Source organism: Cherax quadricarinatus, chromosome 2 (genome assembly GCF_038502225.1).
Source record: "Cherax quadricarinatus isolate ZL_2023a chromosome 2, ASM3850222v1, whole genome shotgun sequence".
Classification (NCBI taxonomy): Eukaryota; Metazoa; Arthropoda; class Malacostraca; order Decapoda; family Parastacidae; genus Cherax; species Cherax quadricarinatus.
Genome location: NC_091293.1, coordinates 20,879,148 through 20,899,726, shown reverse-complemented (window position 1 = coordinate 20,899,726; position 20,579 = coordinate 20,879,148). Strand labels below are relative to the sequence as shown.

General features: G+C 39.1%; 1 protein-coding gene across 3 annotated transcripts in view; it reads left to right on the top strand.

The window, feature by feature from the left end:
• LOC128688107 (uncharacterized) overlaps window positions 1-20,579 on the top strand; it is a 235,324-nt gene that overhangs the window by 141,146 nt on the left and 73,599 nt on the right. The window lies entirely within an intron of this gene.

Here is a 20,579-nt window from a genome sequence, read left to right as displayed (position 1 = left end):
TCAGTGCACTAATGAAAGAATATTAGACTCTCCAGTTGAAGTGTATTGGATGTGTGGTGTGATTTGGTTACTCCTAAACATTGGTAAAAATCGAACATTTCCACTACTTTGAGTTCAATTTCAAGGTCATTTTCGTTGTGAAAGTAATCAAATACTATACAAAAATGCACCTCAAAGTCGGCATTTTAATCCCAAAAAACGGTCATTTTTTTTTTCTCATGCACTGCATGCTGCAGGATTTTTTTTATGTTTGCACACTGACCACACAGACCCATTCTCTCACATGTGGGCCGACCAGCTTTCTCCCGCTTGATTTGAAGCCGCTAGAATTTACGCGTATAAATACGTCAGAAACAGTGGTGCGTAAGACGTGTATATACGACCGAAACAGTCAAAGGGTTAACAGTATGAATAATACACTACCTATACAAGACTAACTGAGACAAATACAGCCATAATTGACCATATATGAACAAGCGTACTAGCTCCCTTTAACCTCTTGACTGTTGCAACCCAAATCCTAAGGTGTCTCCTGGTGTCGCAAAATTTTTATGAAATGATAGAGAATCTTTTCCCGATTGTAACGACACCAAAATTATGAAATTTGATGGAAAACTGAAGGAATTATGCTCTCACAAAGTTAGCGACCTCGGCGATATTTACGAATCGGCGATTTCCCCCACTTTGAGCCCTATTTTCGGCTAATTCCATTGTTCCAGTCAACCAAACTCGTAGCTATTTCTTTAGAACTCCTTTTTTTCTATCGATTGAGTACAAGAAACTGGCCATTTACTGATTTCAACTACCCAATAACATGGTCAGAAATTTGCAATTTGGCCAATTTCATGAAAATTAAAAAATATGACGATTTTAAAATAGGGTCCAGAATGAACAATGCAGACATTCCTGGCTCTAAAATAACATTTTCTTTGTTCATCAGTCATGTCTCCAGGCCCCTCTGACATTACTCTTGCTTTCTATTTTGAATTTTATTCAAACAAAAAATAGAAGATTTATTGTTATGCAGACTACTGCAATATTGTAATAATTGTATAAATAATGTCAACCCATTCATGACTGCATATTAGAATGGCTACTTGGACATTTATTGGAAAATGACATCATTTGTTTACTTTTGAACATCGGCAAAAATCAAACATTTCCCTTACTTTGAGCTCCATTTCCAGGTTCTTTTCATAGTAAAACCAATCAAAATCGTCTCTATTTTTATAATATGTTCTCCTTTCTGTCAAATGAGACCAAGAAAATGAGAATACAGCCATAAATACTGTACGAAAATAGACCACGAAGTCGGCATTGTAATTAAAAAAGCGGTTGAAGTTTTTTTTTCTCATTATGCACTGCGTGCTGCAGGATTTTTTTTTTATATGGTGCACACTGACCACACAGACCCATTCTCTCACATGTGGGCCTACCAGCTTTCTCCAGCTTGATTTGAAGCCTCTAGAATTCATGAGTACAGTAAGGCCCCGCTTTACGGCGTTCTGCTAACATGGCGATGTCAAATTATGACCAAAATTTGCTATACGGCAAGCGGTCTTTCAAATACGGCGCCCCCCACCCGGTTTCTTTACAATTGCCGTGACCATATATATTATGTCAGGAAACTTTCCAAAATTTCAAGTGTTTTAAAGTTACTGCATATTTTATACATACTCTGACTTCAGTAATGATGATGATAGTGACGTGGATTGTGATTTTATTGTGCTTGACGATCATTCGAGTAGTGATAGTGAGGAGTCATATTCACCAGTGAAGCGTCGGTATGTACGCCGTCGCATGCACTCGGGTAGTGTACCCTATGCTGTGCCCAGGGGACGTAGTACATCCCGGAGTACATCCTGTGGCCCTACACCAGGTTTAGATAGTGATAGTGAGGATGATGTGGCTACACTTGGCATGGATAGACCATAGGCATCAGCAGATGGTGGTAGTGGTGATGGTAGTGCCACGGCCATGCGTGACTCGCCAGCCCAGGCTGGGACCCACGCTGCTGACTCCTCGGTTCAAGGACAAAGCGGAGCGTCAGCCACCAGCCCACCACAACCACCCGCACAACCAGCCTATGATGTCCAGCATCCACCAGCAAACCGTATCTGGGATTGGCAGCAAAATCCCAATTTTGTTCCCAAGCCCCACCACTTTGATGACTCTCAAAGTGGAATTCTACCTACTTGTCCCCTTGGAACCACGGCCAATGAACTGGAATTCTTTGAATTATTCTTTGACCAGCCATTGATGGAAACTATTGTCAGGGAAAGTATTAAGTATTTTGAGTACACCATGGCAAATACGATCATATCACCACAGTCAAGATTACACCGGTGGAAAGAGACGACTGTTGCAGAAATGTTTTTGCGTTTTGCAACGATAATGCTTATGCCTCATGTCTATAAGCATAATATAAAAGCATACTGGTCCACAGATCGGCTAATTTCTACCCCGGTCTTCAGTGAAACCATCCCAGTGAACAGGTTTATCTTACTGTTACGTATATTGCACTTCTCTGACAAAACCAGGCCTGACAGAAGTGACAGGTTATACAAGATTAGAAATGTTTTTATGTATCTCAAACAAAAGTTCAGCATATACTTTTATCCATTCAAGAATCTTGTAATTGACGAGTCTTTGATTTTGTTCAAAGGTAGGCTGTCATTCAAGCAGTATATACCGAGCAAGAAGAAACGCTTTGGTATAAAACTGTTTGTACTCTGTGACTGTGACAGTGGCCTGGTGTTGGATATTGTTGTATACACGGGAAGTAAAACATTGAAAGATACCAAGATGTTATTGGGTATCTCAGGTGACGTAGTGAGAAACATGATGGCACCTTATCTTGGTAAGGGGCATACATTATATACCAATAACTGGTACACAAGCCCATTACTCAGTGATTTCTTGCGAGTGAACAAGACAGATGTGTGTGGCACAGTGCGTTCTAATTGTAAACATATGCCCAGGCTCAATGCAGGTGCTGGTGGTGATGACGTGCAGGTGTTTACTGCCAATGACATCGTGGCATTATGATGGCATGACAAACGAGATGTCACATTGTTGACAACCATTCACCGTAATGAAATGCAAGACAGTGGCAAAGTTGATTGAGTGACTAATGAACGCATTCGGAAACCAGTGACAGTGATTGATTATACACAAAACATGCGCTTGGTTGACAAATGGGACATGCAGATTGGTTTTGTTGACTGTGTTCGTAAGAGTTACAAGTGGTACATGAAACTTTTCTTCCATTTCATGAACATTTCAATGCTCAATGCATTTAATATGTACCAAATAAAGACTGGCAACAGACCACCGTATGGTGAATTTTGTTTGCCTGTTGTCAGACAACTCGTAATGAAGTACCAGGTAAGAATACCTGCTATACAACAAGGTCCTTGAATTCCTCAGGATATACCCAAGCGTTTGAGGAGGGAAGGTGATCATTTCATAATACAGCTTCCTTCAACTCAGAAGAAATTTGCTCAGAAGAGATGCATCGTCTGTGCACAAACAAAACGACGGCAACGAAGACTCAAAGACACTCGGTTTATGTGTGAGGAATGTAAGGTGCCTCTGTGCATGGTGCCTTGTTTCAAGGAGTTCCACAAGCTCCAGCAGTTCTAAAACCATGTCCAGTGGTTGTAAATATGTAAATATATGATAGAACATTAGTATTATACAATATTTGTGCATGTTTATTGTAATAAACAACAGTGGTAAACAATAATATGATAATAACTTTAGTGCGGTTATTGTGTTCAATACAGTGAGTTTATTTTATTATTATTATTATCACACTGGCCGATTCCCACCAAGGCAGGGTGGCCCGAAAAAGAAAAACTTTCACCATCATCCCAGTTTTATAAAGTTTTTCTTCTCTTTTTTAGTAAGTGTCTACAGGAGAAGGGGTTACTAGCCCATTGCTCCCGGCATTTTAGTCGCCTCATACGACACGCATGGCTTACGGAGGAAAGATTCTTTTCCACTTCCCCATGGACAATAGAAGAAATAAAGAAGAACAAGAGCTGTTTAGAAAAAGGAGAAAAACCTAGATGTATGTATATATATATGCATGTGCGTATAGGTAGTAGGTTGGTAGACAGCAACCACCCAGGGAAGTACTACCGTCCTGCCAGATGACTGTGAAACAAAAACCTGTAACTGTTTTGCATGATGGTAGGATTGCTGGTTTCTTTTTCTGTCTCATAAACACGCTAGATAACAGGGATATCTTGCTACTCCTACTTACACTTTGGTCACACTTCACAGACACGCACATGCATATATATATACTATACATACATCTAGGTTTTTCTCCTTTTTCTAAATAGCTCTTGTTCTTTTTTTATTTCTTCTATTGTCCATGGGGAAGTGGAAAAGAATCTTTCCTCCGTAAGCCATGCGTGTCGTATGAGGCGACTAAAATGCCGGGAGCAATGGGCTAGTAACCCCTTCTCCTGTATACATTTACTAAAAATGAGAAGAAGAAAAACTTTATAAAACTGGGGTGCTTAAATGTGCGTGGATGTAGTGCAGATGACAAGAAACAGATGATTGCTGATGTTATGAATGAAAAGAAGTTGGATGTCCTGGCTCTAAGCGAAACAAAGCTGAAGGGGGTAGGAGAGTTTCAGTGGGGGGAAATAAATGGGATTAAATCTGGAGTATCTGAGAGAGTTAGAGCAAAGGAAGGGGTAGCAGTAATGTTAAATGATCAGTTATGGAAGGAGAAAAGAGAATATGAATGTGTAAATTCAAGAATTATGTGGATTAAAGTAAAGGTTGGATGCGAGAAGTGGGTCATAATAAGCGTGTATGCACCTGGAGAAGAGAGGAATGCAGAGGAGAGAGAGAGATTTTGGGAGATGTTAAGTGAATGTATAGGAGCCTTTGAACCAAGTGAGAGAGTAATTGTGGTAGGGGACCTGAATGCTAAAGTAGGAGAAACTTTTAGAGAGGGTGTGGTAGGTAAGTTTGGGGTGCCAGGTGTAAATGATAATGGGAGCCCTTTGATTGAACTTTGTATAGAAAGGGTTTAGTTATAGGTAATACATATTTTAAGAAAAAGGATAAATAAGTATACACGATATGATGTAGGGCGAAATGACAGTAGTTTGTTGGATTATGTATTGGTAGATAAAAGACTGTTGAGTAGACTTCAGGATGTACATGTTTATAGAGGGGCCACAGATATATCAGATCACTTTCTAGTTGTAGCTACACTGAGAGTAAAAGGTAGATGGGATACAAGGAGAATAGAAGCATCAGGGAAGAGAGAGGTGAAGGTTTATAAACTAAAAGAGGAGGCAGTTAGGGTAAGATATAAAGAGCTATTGGAGGATAGATGGGCTAATGAGAGCATAGGCAATGGGGTCGAAGAGGTATGGGGTAGGTTTAAAAATGTAGTGTTAGAGTGTTCAGCAGAAGTTTGTGGTTACAGGAAAGTGGGTGCAGGAGGGAAGAGGAGCGATTGGTGGAATGATGATGTAAAGAGAGTAGTAAGGGAGAAAAAGTTAGCATATGAGAAGTTTTTACAAAGTAGAAGTGATGCAAGGAGGGAAGAGTATATGGAGAAAAAGAGAGAGGTTAAGAGAGTGGTGAAGCAATGTAAAAAGAGAGCAAATGAGAGAGTGGGTGAGATGTTATCAACAAATTTTGTTGAAAATAAGAAAAAGTTTTGGAGTGAGATTAACAAGTTAAGAAAGCCTAGAGAACAAATGGATTTGTCAGTTAAAAATAGGAGAGGAGAGTTATTAAATGGAGAGTTAGAGGTATTGGGAAGATGGAGGGAATATTTTGAGGAATTGTTAAATGTTGATGAAGATAGGGAAGCTGTGATTTCGTGTATAGGGCAAGGAGGAATAACATCTTGTAGGAGTGAGGAAGAGCCAGTTGTGAGTGTGGGGGAAGTTCGTGAGGCAGTAGGTAAAATGAAAGGGGGTAAGGCAGCCGGGATTGATGGGATAAAGATAGAAATGTTAAAAGCAGGTGGGGATATAGTTTTGGAGTGGTTGGTGCAATTATTTAATAAATGTATGGAAGAGGGTAAGGTACCTAGGGATTGGCAGAGAGCATGCATAGTTCCTTTGTATAAAGGCAAAGGGGATAAAAGAGAGTGCAAAAATTATAGGGGGATAAGTCTGTTGAGTGTACCTGGTAAAGTGTATGGTAGAGTTATAATTGAAAGAATTAAGAGTAAGACGGAGAATAGGATAGCAGATGAACAAGGAGGCTTTAGGAAAGGTAGGGGGTGTGTGGACCAGGTGTTTACAGTGAAACATATAAGTGAACAGTATTTAGATAAGGCTAAAGAGGTCTTTGTGGCATTTATGGATTTGGAAAAGGCGTATGACAGGGTGGATAGGGGGGCAATGTGGCAGATGTTGCAAGTGTATGGTGTAGGAGGTAGGTTACTGAAAGCAGTGAAGAGTTTTTACGAGGACAGTGAGGCTCAAGTTAGAGTATGTAGGAAAGAGGGAAATTTTTTCCCAGTAAAAGTAGGCCTTAGACAAGGATGTGTGATGTCACCGTGGTTGTTTAATATATTTATAGATGGGGTTGTAAGAGAAGTAAATGCGAGGGTCTTGGCAAGAGGCGTGGAGTTAAAAGATAAAGAATCACACACAAAGTGGGAGTTGTCACAGCTGCTCTTTGCTGATGACACTGTGCTCTTGGGTGATTCTGAAGAGAAGCTGCAGAGATTGGTGGATGAATTTGGTAGGGTGTGCAAAAGAAGAAAATTAAAGGTGAATACAGGAAAGAGTAAGGTTATGAGGATAACAAAAAGATTAGGTGATGAAAGATTGAATATCAGATTGGAGGGAGAGAGTATGGAGGAGGTGAACGTATTCAGATATTTGGGAGTGGACGTGTCAGCGGATGGGTCCATGAAAGATGAGGTGAATCATAGAATTGATGAGGGAAAAAGAGTGAGTGGTGCACTTAGGAGTCTGTGGAGACAAAGAACTTTGTCCTTGGAGGCAAAGAGGGGAATGTATGAGAGTATAGTTTTACCAACGCTCTTATATGGGTGTGAAGCGTGGGTGATGAATGTTGCAGCGAGGAGAAGGCTGGAGGCAGTGGAGATGTCATGTCTGAGGGCAATGTGTGGTGTGAATATAATGCAGAGAATTCGTAGTTTGGAAGTTAGGAGGAGGTGCGGGATTACCAAAACTGTTGTCCAGAGGGCTGAGGAAGGGTTGTTGAGGTGGTTCGGACATGTAGAGAGAATGGAGCGAAACAGAATGACTTCAAGAGTGTATCAGTCTGTAGTGGAAGGAAGGCGGGGTAGGGGTCGGCCTAGGAAGGGTTGGAGGGAGGGGGTAAAGGAGGTTTTGTGTGCGAGGGGCTTGGACTTCCAGCAGGCATGCGTGAGCGTGTTTGATAGGAGTGAATGGAGACAAATGGTTTTTAATACTTGACGTGCTGTTGGAGTGTGAGCAAAGTAACATTTATGAAGGGATTCAGGGAAACCGGCAGGCCGGACTTGAGTCCTGGAGATGGGAAGTACAGTGCCTGCACTCTGAAGGAGGGGTGTTAATGTTGCAGTTTAAAAACTGTAGTGTAAAGCACCCTTCTGGCAAGACAGTGATGGAGTGAATGATGGTGAAAGTTTTTCTTTTTCGGGCCACCCTGCCTTGGTGGGAATCGGCCGGTGTGATAATAAAAAAAAAATAAAATGTGCGTGTCTGTGAAGTGTGACCAAAGTGTAAGTAGGAGTAGCAAGATATCCTTGTTATCTAGCGTGTTTATGAGACAGAAAAAGAAACCAGCAATCCTACCAGCATGAGTTTATACATATACATTATATACAATATTGGTCTCTCAGGCCCCAAATGTTAGTAGGAAAAGAAAAAAATTGGAAAAGAAAAGAAAAAACTATAAAAACTGCTAAATAAAGTAATGCGCGTATGTGGAATTCGTCGATGTTGCCGCCACCACATCATTTTGGACAAACTTCTTGGCACTGTATCTCGGTGAGTACTGATCAGAATTTTTTTTTTGTCTTATTACCTTCACAAAAATATGCTCTTTAATTCTGTAAGAAAAAATAATTTTTTTTTTTTTTTTTTTTCAAAATTTCTTTGACACTGGAGCACCACTTCAGGTTTTGGCCTTGGACCCTGAAGGGGTTAATATTGTTTATAATGTCATATTAGATGAATTGATAGATAAGTAAGCCGTAGAGATGATATTAGCGTCATATTGAAGCATAATAAACTTGCCTTCCTCTTGCCTCTATTTGTCATTTTTTTCTGTATGTATATTTATATTTAATCATTAAAAATAATATTTTTTGTTAATACTTTTGGCTGTCTGAAACACATTAATTGGATTTCCATTATTTCTTGTGGGGAAAATTAATTCGGCTAAAGGCCAAATCGGCTAAAGGCTAGCTCTCGGGAACAGATTAAAGGCATTACCCGAGGGTCCACTGTACAGGAGGGCCCCACTTATATGGCAGGTTAGGTTCCAGGCTACCGCCGTAAAGCGGAAATCGCCGTAAAGTGGAACACCCTTTTTTTCCACTTATAAATGCATACAAACACTAGATAACAAGTTTACACTAACATATATTAAGTTAGCAATAGAACCAGGCATCAAAAAACAATAAAAAGGTACAATACACACATAGTGCACTCATTACTTACCTTAAAATATTTATAGTCTTAATCTAGGGTGAGACAAGTAGTATTTATTGTAAGAAATCAAGTGTGGTATGTATTGTAATAGCCAGGCTACCTTGCCAGGCCACCCCACCCACACATACTATTCTATGATATTTAAGCATCCCAGAGCGATAAAATGTATATACAGTTCACTCATTACTTACCTTAAAATATTTGTAGTCTTAATGTAGGGTCAGGAGTAAGTAAATGAGATAAAACGAATAAATGAGAGAGAGAAAGAATGAGTACATGAGAGGTAACAGGCGCAGAGTTATGTAAACAAACCAGGCTCCCACATCTTATATTTATGTTTATTTATTCTATTTATTTTTTTTTTTTTTTTATTATCACACTGGCCGATTCCCACCAAGGCAGGGTGGCCCGAAAAAGAAAAACTTTCACCATCATTCACTCCATCACTGTCTTGCCAGAAGGGTGCTTTACACTACAGTTTTTAAACTGCAACATTAACACCCCTCCTTCAGAGTGCAGGCACTGTACTTCCCATCTCCAGGACTCAAGTCCGGCCTGCCGGTTTCCCTGAATCCCTTCATAAATGTTACTTTGCTCACACTCCAACAGCACGTCAAGTATTAAAAACCATTTGTCTCCATTCACTCCTATCAAACACGCTCACGCATGCCTGCTGGAAGTCCAAGCCCCTCGCACACAAAACCTCCTTTACCCCCTCCCTCCAACCCTTCCTAGGCCGACCCCTACCCCGCCTTCCTTCCACTACAGACTGATACACTCTTGAAGTCATTCTGTTTCGCTCCATTCTCTCTACATGTCCGAACCACCTCAACAACCCTTCCTCAGCCCTCTGGACAACAGTTTTGGTAATCCCGCACCTCCTCCTAACTTCCAAACTACGAATTCTCTGCATTATATTCACACCACACATTGCCCTCAGACATGACATCTCCACTGCCTCCAGCCTTCTCCTCGCTGCAACATTCATCACCCATGCTTCACACCCATATAAGAGCGTTGGTAAAACTATACTCTCATACATTCCCCTCTTTGCCTCCAAGGACAAAGTTCTTTGTCTCCACAGACTCCTAAGTGCACCACTCACTCTTTTTCCCTCATCAATTCTATGATTCACCTCATCTTTCATAGACCCATCCGCTGACACGTCCACTCCCAAATATCTGAATACGTTCACCTCCTCCATACTCTCTCCCTCCAATCTGATATTCAATCTTTCATCACCTAATCTTTTTGTTATAATCATAACCTTACTCTTTCCTGTATTCACCTTTAATTTTCTTCTTTTGCACACCCTACCAAATTCATCCACCAATCTCTGCAGCTTCTCTTCAGAATCTCCCAAGAGCACAGTGTCATCAGCAAAGAGCAGCTGTGACAACTCCCACCCTGTGTGTGATTCTTTATCTTTTAACTCCACGCCTCTTGCCAAGACCCTCGCATTTACTTCTCTTACAACCCCATCTATAAATATATTAAACAACCACGGTGACATCACACATCCTTGTCTAAGGCCTACTTTTACTGGGAAAAAATTTCCCTCTTTTCTAGATACTCTAACTTGAGCCTCACTATCCTCGTAAAAACTCTTCACTGCTTTCAGTAACCTACCTCCTACACCATACACTTGCAACATCTGCCACATTGCCCCCCTATCCACCCTGTCATACGCCTTTTCCAAATCCATAAATGCCACAAAGACCTCTTTAGCCTTATCTAAATACTGTTCACTTATATGTTTCACTGTAAACACCTGGTCCACACACCCCCTACCTTTCCTAAAGCCTCCTTGTTCATCTGCTATCCTATTCTCCGTCTTACTCTTAATTCTTTCAATTATAACTCTACCATACACTTTACCAGGTACACTCAACAGACTTATCCCCCTATAATTTTTGCACTCTCTTTTATCCCCTTTGCCTTTATACAAAGGAACTATGCATGCTCTCTGCCAATCCCTAGGTACCTTACCCTCTTCCATACATTTATTAAATAATTGCACCAACCACTCCAAAACTATATCCCCACCTGCTTTTAACATTTCTATCTTTATCCCATCAATCCCAGCTGCCTTACCCCCTTTCATTTTACCTACTGCCTCACGAACTTCCCCCACACTCACAACTGGCTCTTCCTCACTCCTACAAGATGTTATTCCTCCTTGCCCTATACACGAAATCACAGCTTCCCTATCTTCATCAACATTTAACAATTCCTCAAAATATTCCCTCCATCTTCCCAATACCTCTAACTCTCCATTTAATAACTCTCCTCTCCTATTTTTAACTGACAAATCCATTTGTTCTCTAGGCTTCCTTAACTTGTTAATCTCACTCCAAAACTTTTTCTTATTTTCAACAAAATTTGTTGATAACAGCTCACCCACTCTCTCATTTGCTCTCTTTTAACATTGCTTCACCACTCTCTTAACCTCTCTCTTTTTCTCCATATACTCTTCCCTCCTTGCATCACTTCTACTTTGTAAAAACTTCTCATATGCTAACTTTTTCTCCCTTACTACTCTCTTTACATCATCATTCCACCAATCGCTCCTCTTCCCTCCTGCACCCACTTTCCTGTAACCACAAACTTCTGCTGAACACTCTAACACTACATTTTTAAACCTACCCCATTCCTCTTCGACCCCATTGCCTATGCTCTCATTAGCCCATCTATACTCCAATAGCTGTTTATATCTTACCCTAACTGCCTCCTCTTTTAGTTTATAAACCTTCACCTCTCTCTTCCCTGATGCTTCTATTCTCCTTGTATCCCATCTACCTTTTACTCTCAGTGTAGCTACAACTAGAAAGTGATCTGATATATCTGTGGCCCCTCGATAAACATGTACATCCTGAAGTCTACTCAACAGTCTTTTATCTACCAATACATAATCCAACAAACTACTGTCATTTCGCCCTACATCATATCGTGTATACTTATTTATCCTCTTTTTCTTAAAATATGTATTACCTATAACTAAACCCCTTTCTATACAAAGTTCAATCAAAGGGCTCCCATTATCATTTTACACCTGGCACCCCAAACTTACCTACCACACCCTCTCTAAAAGTTTCTCCTACTTTAGCATTCAGGTCCCCTACCACAATTACTCTCTCACTTGGTTCAAAGGCTCCTATACATTCACTTAACATCTCCCAAAATCTCTCTCTCTCCTCTGCATTCCTCTCTTCTCCAGGTGCATACACGCTTATTATGACCCACTTCTCGCATCCAACCTTTACTTTAATCCACATAATTCTCGAATTTACACATTCATATTCTCTTTTCTCCTTCCATAACTGATCATTTAACATTACTGCTACCCCTTCCTTTGCTCTAACTCTCTCAGATACTCCAGATTTAATCCCATTTATTTCCCCCCACTGAAACTCTCCTACCCCCTTCAGCTTTGTTTCGCTTAGAGCCAGGACATCCAACTTCTTTTCATTCATAACATCAGCAATCATCTGTTTCTTGTCATCCGCACTACATCCACGCACATTTAAACAACCCAGTTTTATAAAGTTTTTCTTCTTCTCTTTTTTAGTAAATGTATACAGGAGAAGGGGTTACTAGCCCATTGCTTCCGGCATTTTAGTCGCCTCATACGACACGCATGGCTTACGGAGGAAAGATTCTTTTCCACTTCCCCATGGACAATAGAAGAAATAAAAAAGAACAAGAGCTATTTAGAATAAGGAGAAAAACCTAGATGTATGTATATATATATATGCATGTGCGTGTCTGTGAAGTGTGACCAAAGTGTAAGTATGAGTAGCAAGATATCCCTGTTATCTAGCGTGTTTATGAGACAGAAAAAGAAAACCAGCAATCCTACCATCATGCAAAACAGTTACAGGTTTTTGTTTCACAGTCATCTGGCAGGACGGTAGTACTTCCCTGGGTGGTTGCTGTCTACCAACCTACTACCTATTGTGGGGTGTATTTATCATCTTTTTATGTTATGTATCGTGTTTATTATATAATTTTGAAAAAAATATCATGGCTGGATTAATGAAAATGTGTATATTACCGCAATATACGACATTTAACCCTTTGAGGGTTTTCGTCGTACTAGTACGTCTTACGCGTAGGGGTTTTTGACGTACTAGTACTCATAAATTCTAGCGGCCTCAAATCTAGTGGGAGAAAGCTGGTAGGCCTTCATATGAAAGAATGGATCTATGTGGTCAGTGTGCACAGTCTAAAAAAAATCCTGCAGCACACAGTGCAAAATGAGAAAAAAAAACTTTGACCATTTTTTTTTAATAAATCAGCGACTTTGCAGTGTATTTTCGTATGGTATTTATTGTTGTATTCTAGTTTTCTTGGCCTCATTTTATAGAATGGAAGACATATTACTGAAATTGAGATGATTTTGACTGGTTTTACAATGAAAGGTGCCTTGAAATTGAGCTCAAAGTAGCAGAAATGTTCGATTTTTACCAAACTTCAAAAGTAAACAAATCGTGCCAAGCGTGCAATACACGTCAACTGGTGAGTCTAATATTCTTTCACAAGTGCACCAATAATATTTATACCATTTTTTACACTAATGCAATAGTCTGCATAACAGTAAATCTTATATTTTTTGTGAGAATAAAAATTCAAAGTGGAAAGCAAAAGAATATATGAGGGGCCTTGAGACGTGACTAATCACTAGAGGAAATGTCATTTTAGTACCAGGAATGTCTCTCTTGTTTATTCTGGACCCTATTCGGAAATTGGCATCTTTTGAAATTTGTGTGAAATTGGCAAAATTGCTAAATTCTGACCACTGTACTGGATAGTTGAATTTATAAATGGGTGGTTTCTTGCACCCATTCGATAGAAAAAATGGAGTTCTAGCGAAATATTCATGTTTTTTGTCGACTAGTACAGTGAAATTGGCCGAAAATGGGGCTCAAAGTGGGCAAAATCGCCGATGCATAAACATCGCCGAGACCGCTAACTTTGCGAGAGCATAATTTCGTAAGTTTTCTATCAAATTTCAAACTTTTGGTGTCGTTATGATCTGGAAAAGATTCTCTATCTTTTCATAAGAGAAAATAATTTTTTTTTTTTTTTAAATTTGGCCGACCCTGAGAACGAGTTTCGGAGAGGGCCTGTCGACCCTCAAAGGGTTAATGAGACTCGGTGAGTATTGTTATTATCACCACTTGTGGAAGTCATCTGCTCACATCTCACATTTATGTTTATTTATTCTACTGTGGGGTGTATTTATCTTATTTATATGTTATGCATCGTGTTTATTATATAATTTTGAAAAAAATATCATGGATGGATTAATGAAAATGTGTATATTACCGTAATATACGACATTTAATGAGACTCGGCGAGTATTGTTATTATCACCACTTGTGGAAGTCGTCTGCTCACATCTCACATTTGTTTATTTATTCTACTGTGGGGTGTATTTATCTTATTTATATGTTATGCATCGTGTTTATTATATAATTTTGAAAAAAATATCATGGATGGATTAATGAAAATGTGTATATTACCGTAATATACGACATTTAATGAGACTCGGTGAGTATTGTTATTATGGCGTCACTTGTGGAAGTCGTCTGCTCACATCTCACATTTATGTTTATTTATTCTACTGTGGGGTGTATTTATCTTATTTATATGTTATGCATCGTGTTTATTATATAATTTTGAAAAAAATATCATGGATGGATTAATGAAAATGTGTATATTAACGTAATATACGACATTTAAATGACTCGATGTATGTAAGTTTATTTAGGTACAGGTATACATAAGTATAATTATCAGAGTATATATAAAATATGAAATAACTTTTAAAAACATTTGAAATTTTGGAGTTTCCAGACAAAATGGAGAGACTTAGTGCTTACTGAGCTCATGGAGAATGTAAACAAACAGGGTGGGGCACGGTGACCGTATTAGAAAGTCAGGTGGGGGGAGCCGTATAGTGAGTTTTGGTCATAATTTGAAATGTCCGTATTAGCGGAACGCCGTAAAGTGAAACGCCGTAAAGCGGGGCCTTCCTGTATATGTCATCTTTCTGTGTGATTAACCCTTAAACTGTCCAAGCAGATCTACGTTCACATGCATAGTGCTCCAAAAGTAGATCTACTTTTTTTTACATATTTTCAAATATAACATAAAAAAAGTAGATCAAAGTTTTTTACATGTTTTCAAATGTAAAAGAAAAAAAATTACTTTTTTTACATACTTTCAAATATTGAAAAAATGTAGATCTACGTTTGGACAGTTTAAGGGTTAATATTGTTTGTTGTTTATTAATGTTTAGCAGTTGAAGGCTTTACCCGAGGGTCCACTGTACTCTAGAATGAATAAAATACATCATTATGTTATGAATGTTGCTGTGTTGTTGTTGTTGGGTGTATAAGGGCCACTGAGACGTAAGCCTTACATAGTGGTGGTGGAGGCAGCAGAAGAGTTAGTAGAGACTTTGAGACGGCAGTGTTGTCAGGAATTAGGTTCGTGCTGTCCTTTTTCTATCAATCGCTTAACTTACTTGCTACACTGTTATTGCTACACTTTATCGCTGGCTGGCGTTATAGCCTTTATTGACTTGTGCTGCTTTAGTATCATACATATCGTAGAATCATTGAATCACTGAAGAAGGTACATTCTCCCCTCTCTCTCTTCCTCCTCCACTTTGGTACTCTGCTATGAGTTCTTTCTTGAATTCTATAGTTTTTCTCGCCTTCTTTACCAAAGGGCTGGCACTAGTACAATATTTTACGATGTTTTTATGTGTTTTATGATTGTTCATGGTTCAATAGGTTAAGGAAGCAGTATTGTATTATATTTCCCTACAGTATATTAGGGCATAAAACATTTGCGATTTTTCAACATTCGCGAGGTTCTTGATCCCCTAACCTTCGCGAATGTTGAGGGAGATCTGTATAGCAGGCACAATAATACGAGTGTATGTCTTGTATATTTAGTAGATTCAGGCTTTTAAAAAGTGGTGGGGTGTGCTGTCTAGCACAGGAGATGGTAATCATCTGCACAGCAGCTTTTGGTTAGGTTATGAAAGGTTTAAAGTGGTTGGCTGTGGTTGAGCCTCAGGCACAAATACTGTAAGTGAGGTAAGGATATATTAACCCTTTGACTGTCGCGGCCGTATATATACGTCTTACGAGGTACCGTGTTTGACGTATATATACTCATAAATTCTAGCGGCTTCAAATCAAGCAGGAGAAAGCTGGTAGGCCCACATGTGAGAGAATGGGTCTGTGTGGTCAGTGTGCACCATATAAAAAAATCCTGGAGCACACAGTGCATGATGAGAAAAAAAAACTCCGACCGTTTTTTTTTTAATTAAAATGCCGATTTTGTGGTCTATTTTCGTATGGTATTTATGGTTGTATTCTCGTTTTCTTGGTCTCATTTGATAGAATGGAAAACATATTATAGAAATAGAGGTGATTTTGATTGATTTTACTATAAAAAGAACCTAGAAATGGAGCTCAAAGTAGGGGAAATGTTTGATTTTTGCCAATGTTCAAAAGTAAAGAAATGATGCCATTGTCCTATAAATGTCCAACTAGCCATTCTAATATGCAGTCATGAATGGGTTGATGTTATTTATACAATTATTACAGTATTGCAGTAGTCTGCATAATAGCAAGTCTTCTATTTTTTGTTTGAATAAAAATTCAAAATAGAAAGCAAGAGTAATATCAGAGGGGCTTGGAGACATGACTGATGAACAAAGAAAATGTTATTTTAGAGCCAGGAATGTCTGCATTGTTCATTCTGGTCCGTATTTTGAAATTGTCATATTTTTTAATTTTCGTGAAATTGGCCAAATTGCAAATTTCTGACCATGTTATTGGTTAGTTGAAATCGGTAAATGGGCAGTTTCTTGTACTCAATTGATGAAAAAAATGGAGTTCTGAAGAAATAGCTATGAGTTTGGTTGACTGGAATAATGGAATTAGCCGAAAATAGAGCTCAAAGTGGGCGAAATCACCGATTTGTAAATATCGCCGTGGTCGCTAACTTCGCGAGAGCGTAATTCTGTCAGTTTTCCATCAAATTTTATTTTTTGGTGTCTTTACAATCGGGAAAAGATTCTCTATCATTTCATAAGATAAAATAATTTTTTTTAAATTTTGCGACACCAGGAGACACCTCAGGATTGGGGGTTGCGACAGTCAAAGGGTTAAGTATGCATGCTGGTCAGAGAGCCTGTCATGAGTCCAAGTCGTCGGTAAATGAGTACAGTGGAACCCTGAGTTTCGTCCTTAATCCGTTCCAGTAGCTAGGACTAAAGTCGAAATGTCCTAAAGTCGAAGCAGTATTGCCCATAAGAATTAATGTAAACACAATTAATCCGTTCCAGGGAGTTGGAAATCCTCCTTCGTAAGGATTTCAGGTATCAAAGTCCTCTCTAGTGTTATTTCCCTTTTTTGTCTTTTACTGCTACAGTGCATTCATTACTTACCATAAAATATTTGTAGTCTTAGTGTAGGGCGAGAAGTGAGTTGTATTTATTTGTAGGAATTCAGTATTGGTAACCTGTTGATGTAGGTACACTTATGTAGGCTCCCTGGGCTGCACTACACAGCCATATTATTACACTACACAGCCACATTATTACACGACACAGCTATATTATTACATTGAAATACCATGTTCACTGAGTTAATCATTTCTAACAACTACCTTTAGATGCCATCATAAACAAAGGGGGAAGTAATGAATAATTCATGCTGAAAATTGTCAACAAACGCGTATGAAGGGCGGTGACTGCAACAGACGCCAGATTCAGTTTTCTCTAAAACTGCATCAGAGAAAACGTAATGTTTACCTTCCACCCTCCACCCTCCTTGATTCCCCGGTTTATTTGCATATTTATATGCTATATGCTATGTAACGTGTTTCTTACATAATTTTGAAGAAAATTTCATAGATTGATTAATGAAAATGTCTATATTAACCAAAAATAAGACATTTAATGTGCCCAAGAGTGATTATTATTACGTTATTAATATTATTAACACGCTGGCCGATTCCCACCAAGGCAGGGTGGCCCAAAAAAGAAAAACTTTCACCATCATTCACTCCATCACTGTCTTGCCAGAAGGGTGCTTTACACTACAGTTTTTAAACTGCAACATTAACACCCCTCCTTCAGAGTGCGGGCACTGTAATTCCCATCTCCAGGACTCAAGTCCGGCCTGCTGGTTTCCCTGAATCCCTTCATAAATGTTACTTTGCTCACACTCCAACAGCACGTCAAGTATTAAAAACCATTTGTCTCCATTCACTCCTATCAAACACGCTCACGCATGCCCGCTGGAAGTCCAAGCCCCTCGCACACAAAACCTCCTTTACCTCCTCCCTCCAACCTTTCCTGGGCCGACCCCTACCCCGCCTTCCTTCCACTACAGACTGATACACTCTTGAAGTCATTCTGTTTTGCTCCATTCTCTCTACATGTCCGAACCACCTCAACAACCCTTCCTCAGCCCTCTGGACAACAGTTTTGGTAATCCCGCACCTCCTCCTAACTTCCAAACTACGAATTCTCTGCATTATATTCACACCACACATTGCTCTCAGACATGACATCTCCACTGCCTCCAGCCTTCTCCTCGCTGCAACATTCATCACCCATGCTTCACACCCATATAAGAGCGTTGGTAAAACTATACTCTCATACATTCCCCTCTTTGCCTCCAAGGACAAAGTTCTTTGTCTCCACAGACTCCTAAGTGCACCACTCACCCTTTTCCCCTCATCAATTCTATGATTCACCTCATCTTTCATAGACCCATCCGCTGACAAGTCCACTCCCAAATATCTGAATACATTCACCTCCTCCATACTCTCTCCCTCCAGTCTGATATCCAGTCTTTCATCACCTAATCTTTTTGTTATCTTCATAAGCTTACTCTTTCCTGTATTCACTTTTAATTTTCTTATTATTATTATGTATTAGTATTATAATGATGGGGTTAAGACTAGAGGGACACTCTTAATGAACGAATAACAAAGGCATGTTTATATGCTATGTAATGTGTTTTTTATATAATTTTGAAGAAAATATCATAGATGGATTGATGAAAATGTCGATATTCACTTGAGAAAGAAAGCCACACTGACTCATGATGCCTGCATGGGCAGGTGCACAGGCACGGGTGGGCAGACAAGTCTGATACGCAGGATGAAACATGGGCACAGTGCAAAACTCGGGACAAAACCGAGCCGAAAAAGCGGTTCTAAACTCGATGCATATGATACTCAGGGCGGACGAAACTCGGGGTTCCACTGTGTCACTAAGTGAGGAGAGGCTGTCTGTATTTTTAGCAGCTCATTGTTTACAGTGTCTCTAAGTATAACTGGGTTTGGGTGGGAGTAGACATAAGCAATGTCGTCTGCATATAGAATTGGTTTAAGGAGTTGAGATGCATTGGGGAGATCATTGATATAGATGAGAAAAAGGAGTGAGCCAAGGACACTACCCTGGGGCACTCCGACAGCTACAGGCTGGATAATGGAGTTGATTCCATTTGTGTATACATACTGGTGTCTTTTGTTAAGAAAAGATTTTAGGTAATTGAGGGATAATCAGTTTGAGGGGTAATCAGCACCTACTCAGCGCGAATGAAAAATTGTCGAGAAATTCACAAACTGAGTTAATCTTATAGAAAAATAGCTTAACTCTCTGGCAACACAATGGTACCAGAATCATTGTTCTACAACATTCCTACAAGGAATTATGGTCATTTAAAACACCTAGGGTGACGTCACCACCCGCGGCAGGTGTGCTCACCTGTCAATTTTTTTTTTTCCGTTTTTTTTTGTGTATTTATTGTATTATTCTTTCTAAGATAATAATTGATGATTTGGCATCATAATACAGTGGGTGGGACTTATACGTAGAGTTCCAACCAACCAGGAACCTCCCGACACCATTTTGCTGACGTCATGGAAAATTCCAGTCTCGGGGTGGCCGGGGAATATGGCTCAATATAACGCTATTATAGCTTCTATGTCTTATTTATCTATCACAATTGATCTAATATGACATAATAAACAATATAAATAACAAAGAAATATGGTAAATACTCCAGAATGAATAATATATGGCATATTCTCAGAGCGCTCCATCGGGAATAATAGATTCCCATTCTCAGAGAGGGGCTTCCATTCTCTTTCTTTCACCTCCAGGGTCCTTATATTAAAGAAAACGAACATGTGTAACTATGATATACACTCGTAATGCAGTATAAGACAGAGAAAAATGTTATTTTCTCGAAAAAAACAAAAAAAATCGGTGGTCCGGCTGTTTCGCGGATTATCTCGGAAGTAAGTTATTCACATATATGAGCCACTAAATTCGTTAATAATAGCAGGAATGTAATGAAATTCACAGAGAACATAAAGGAAAGATTGTTTTACAAGCTAGTGGTTAGCTTTTTGAGATATCATAATTTGTTTTTGATTTTTGTGAGGGCAAAAGTCAGATATTTGGCTGAATGTCAAAACCATACAAACTTTATTTTTTTTAAGAATGAAGAAAGGATAAATTACAGAAAGGATAATCATTGGAAATACAGTTTAGCATTGTTTTATGCGTAGATAATGCCAAAACAGCTTCTCCAAGTCCCATTACGAAGTTACTGTTTAATATGTATGATTATTAGTAAATAATTTTTTTCTCAATTGTTTTTTGAGCTATCTTATTGAAACTTGGTCACATTACTATTGAAAGGTGCTTCTTTACGTACAAAAAAAAAATGAAAGAAATCGAACGAAAAATAAAAAAGTTCATGTGTTAACGCTAATTACCCCTTGAGGACTCAACAGATTTGTTAAGCAGTGTTGCAATAATATGTGACAGCACATGAGCTGCTTTTTTATATATGAACGGTGGCAAGT